Source organism: Danio rerio, chromosome 17 (assembly GCF_049306965.1).
Source record: "Danio rerio strain Tuebingen ecotype United States chromosome 17, GRCz12tu, whole genome shotgun sequence".
Classification (NCBI taxonomy): Eukaryota; Metazoa; Chordata; class Actinopteri; order Cypriniformes; family Danionidae; genus Danio; species Danio rerio.
Window position 1 is genome coordinate 7,030,001 of NC_133192.1, and position 5,000 is coordinate 7,035,000.

Consider the following 5,000-nt stretch of genomic DNA (forward strand, 5'->3'; position numbering starts at 1 on the left):
GCAGCATGTCAGATCATAACATTAAAGTGTCTGTGCTATGGACAATGACATATTGTATGTTATAAAGGTGAAAGGAGTCTCTACCTGCTGCTTTTGGTGTGGTAAAATTAACGCATTATGTTCTAAAACATCTGTCTATAATATTTCATACATGAAAAATCTTGTTTTATTACCTAAAATTTATATGTTGCAGTCATTCATGGAGGATTTGCGCAGTTTGCACACCATTCAGTTCACTAAATGTCATTTATCACGCTGGAATTATGCATTTAGGAGTCAAGCTTGTTTTTATTAAATTAATATTTACATATCATGACATTTTATTGAAATTTTTGCTGTTTTGAGGAAGTTTCATGTTCTCATATGAATTAAATTTCTACATAAATTGAATAGACATGAAATAAATAAATACATGTACTAATTTGTTTAAGTTAATGTAGTATTATTGATGGAATTAATGTATTTAGAGTTAAATGTGTCAGATTAAGGCCACTTGGTAGTACAATAATACAAAATGAGTCTGAAATGCTATGGTTTAGCCAGCAGTTAAATAAATATTGGTATTCTAGTCACCGAGAACAGTGTTTCAGATATAAATACTTTCATTAAGCTTGATTTTTGGGGGTATACTTAAAAAAAAAAAATTTTTCTCTGGATTAGCCATTAATGGGTAAGTGTTTGATATTGTTTAATTGTGCATGCACTGTATGTGCTGATGTTCACTATTAAATATTCCATGCTTTCCGACCTTAAATATTGGGAAAAATAGTTAGTAATTTAGTAAATATCAGTACGGTTTATAGTGATATACAATGATGTTTGCTGATTGATATATATATATATATATATATATATATATATATATATATATATATATATATATATATATATATATATATATATATATATATATAATGACAATACCAAAGATTTCAGCAGCTCCAAATATTTTTAAAGATTTCTTTATTAGTCACACCAGAAAACCAAAAGTTATAATCTATTTTAAACAGCAAAGTTCTATAGAAATGTAGCTCGTATTTGGTCTGAGCCTGTTTGTTTGTCTGTTGATACATTCATGATGTATTAGTTTTCTTTTTTATTAATGTGTAATATGAACCACCCAAAATGTCCTGAGTCAATGTCTTTTTTTAATATTCTGACCACAAAAACTGTGACCTTGTCAGTTTTTAAATCTGGTCTGCTTTGTGTGTGTGTGTGTACCTTGTATTACTTACAGTGCGAGGACCAAATGTCCCCACAAGTATAGCAATACCAGTAATTTTTTACCTTGTGGGAATTTTTTGGTCTTATGATGTTTTACAGTTTCCTTTCTTTTTTATGGTTTATTTGTCATATGAACTGTCCAAAAATGTCCTGAATTATGATTTTTCATATTCTGACCACAAATGCTGTGAGCTTTTCAGTTTTTAAATCAAGTCTGTGTTGTGTGTGTGTGTGTGTGTGTGTGTGTGTGTGTACTTCCTTACACTGTAAATATCATATATACCCACAGGTATAGCAATACCAGTAAATTTTGACCTTGTGCGAAATTTTTTTTTGGTCTTATGATGTTTTACAGTTTTCCTTTCTCTTTCATGCCTAATTTTTCATATGAACTGCCCAAAAATGTCCTGAATTGTATAATTTTTAATATTGTGACCACAAATACTGTGAGCTTTTCAGTTTTTAAATCAAGTCTGCATTGTGAGTGTGTGTACCTTGTATTCCTTATGCTGTAAGTACCAAATGTCCCCACAAGTATAGTAATACCAAGTAATATTTGACCTTGTGGGAACATTTTAATGATCTTATGATGTTTTACAGTTTTACTTTTCTTTCCATGGCTAATTTGTCATATGAACTGCCTAAAAATGTCCTGAATTATATGATTTTCATATTTTGGCCACAATTACTGTGAGCTTTTCAGTTTTCAAATCAGTCCCAGATTGTGTGTGTGTGTCTGTGTGTGTCTGTCTGTGTGTGTGTGTGTGTGTGTGTGTGTGTGTGTGTGTGTGTGTGTGTGTGTGTACATGTTTTTGTGACATATCAGGACACAAATCTGTATAATGACATGGGTATGACACAGGTATTACAAAAAGGAGGTGAAATATGAGGACATTAGTGACGTCCTCATTTCACAAAAAGCTTATATATCCTACAGAATGAGTTTAATCAGAGAGTAAAGCTGCACACAGTATCCTGTGATGGTTGGGTTTAGGGGTGGGGTGAGGGCAATATAATATATGGTTTGGACTGTATAAAATGAATGGAAACCTGTGTAATGTCCCTACTTTTCACAAAAACAAACGTGTGTGTGTGTGTGTGTTCCTACACCATGAGGGCCAAATGTCCCCAAAAGTATAACAATACCAGTAAATTCTGACCTTGTGGGAACATTTTTTTGTCCATATGAGGAAAATAAAATAATTTTGATATTGTAAAAAGGCAATGATTTCCGTGAGGGTTGGAAAACGAGAGAATACAGGGTTCTCCCTTGGTTAAAATAGGTCTTTGGTGGCTGACCAGCATATTTACTGCACAGCATAAATAAATACTAAAATCAATACTTTTATTCTTTGTTAATATAGACATACATAGGCCTGTCACAACAATCAATATATCGACTTATCGTGCGAAACATGGACATGACTTCAATCATTTTTGGTGATGCAATCTATATCGTCCATCATGTTTACATAAAAATTAAATGTCTTCAACATTTTAGCTGATTGCGCAGCTTCTGTCATCTCATTTAATCTCAATTGGAGGCGTCAGCGAGTTCAGGGTTCAACTCTTTTACAGACAGTGCTTACTAACAGGTGAAGAAAAGGTGAATTTTCACATTTTCCTGAAAACTACTGACAGTTTAGCAGGTTTCTAAATAAACTTTACTTCCATAAAAGTGACGATTCAGGAATAACGTATAAGCCATTTTACAAGCATGACCTTTTTGTGCCTTTAATATGTTATGATTATTTATATGCTGTTGTATAATTATTATATACGCATAGACAAAAATTGGACATAAAATGACAATAATAACACTTATCACAATAATTTCTATGGCAATATATCGGACAACAAAAATGACATATTGTGACGGGTATAGACATATAGTCTATAGGGGAATTACCAACCTACGTCACACAACATCACACGGGTTCAACCGCGCATAGTGGTTGCAAAAAAAGACCGGCTGCAATAGCAAACATGTCATATGGTGAGGTAGGATGTCAAATTCCCAAGTCCAAAACTAGAAAACTTGAATTTTACCATACACCACACTGCTTTTAATGCCAACCGCAGACGTCTTTGGCTAACAGCCATCTTAAGAGCTGAATAGAGTGAGGACCTAATTAAAAATGCTCGTTCTCATGTTATATCAGGTAAGGTCAAGCTATGCTGAATCATACACAACTCGTTTTTGATTGCAGCAATGATTTCAGCCAAAAACAGTCACATATGGTGAATTAAACTGCGGACACTGAATGCTTACAATGAAATGTAAACATGTAAGTTCATATACTGTGCCATACAGGTGCAGTTCGCTGTCAGAATGCAGTTGTTTTGCTTGTTGATGATAACCCAGGCCTTGTATAGCTCTGTCTTCTTTCCTTGTCTTTGGTTAGGCAGAACCTCGGTTTTTAGCACTACATAGTGTTGAATCTGTTAATCATGAAACATTTTCTTCACATGACCAAACAGAACAACATTGTTGGCATCCAAAGACTTGTGGGCCTTTAACTTCTCTCTTGTAAAATCACTTGGAGCTTCAATAAGAGGTATTTCAGGCCACTGGATGCTTGGCTATTTCATCTTATCCGATATCCATTGGGAGGGTGCTATCACAAATGGACCTTACAGACAAAAGCTGTTCACTTTAACGGTAATTTTGCAGAATAGCTGTGCTTATCATTGGGTGACAAGCTCTTAAAATGCGATGAAAGCATTATGTTAATGATATATACAGTTGAAGTCAGAATTATTTGCCCCCTTTAGATTTTTTTTTCTTTTTTAAATATTTCCTAAATTATGTTTGACAGGACATTTTCACAGTATGTCTGATAATATTTTTTCATCTTGAAAAAGTCTTATTTGTTTTATTTCGGCTAAAATAAAAGCATTTTTGAATTTTTTTAAAAACTATTTTTGGGACAAAATTGTTAGCCCCTTTAAGCTAATTTTTTTTTTCCGTAGTGTAATTTGCCTAATTACCCTAACCTGGCTAGTTCACCTTATTACCCAGTTAAGCCTTTAAATGTCACTTTAAGCTGTATAGAAGTGTCTTGAAAAATATCAAGTAAAATATTATTTACTGTCATCATGGCAAAGAGAAAATAAATCAGTTATTAGAAATAGGGTTTTAAAACTATTATGCTTAGAAATGTGCTGAAACAATCTTCCCTCCATTAAACAGAAATTTTGGAAAATAAATAAACAGGGGCGCTAATAATTCAGGGGGGCTAATAATTCTGACTTCAACCGTATGTCTTCAAAATAACTTTTCTCCAAGACAACAACTAACTCTGTACCACATCGGATGTCATTCCCTCACTGTAAATGTTAGCGCTCCCCGTTTTTTTTCTGCAACCTTGCTGCACACGCATCCTGAATGTTTACATAAGGTCTATGGGAAAAAAAAAAATATTAGGTCTATGGGAAGTCCCCATAAAGATACCCATGCAAGTGTGTGTGTGTGTGTGTGTGTGTTCAAAAAGCATTGTTTCATGCTACACTGAAAAAAATTATGTCTTGTCACAACCAATTTATTTGGGTTGAATTTAAACAAACAAATTAAATGTAATAATGCTCAGCTTAATTTGTGTGCTTATATTCATCCCAGATAAATTATTTACAGCCACTTAATAAAAAAAAATATTGTATGTCTAAGGAATCATCTTTGAATCAATGTTTTCAGTGATATTAGAATGTTGTAATGTTTACAAATTTCTTAAACATATTTTTCTCCAGTCTAAAAGGACTGAACGACATCAGAGGCT

General features: G+C 33.1%; 1 protein-coding gene across 2 annotated transcripts in view; it reads left to right on the forward strand.

Annotated features, from left to right (window-relative positions):
* The window catches only part of fndc4b (fibronectin type III domain containing 4b), a 90,663-nt gene that overhangs the window by 59,854 nt on the left and 25,809 nt on the right, over nt 1-5,000 (forward strand). The gene's annotated exons all lie outside the window — the stretch shown is intronic.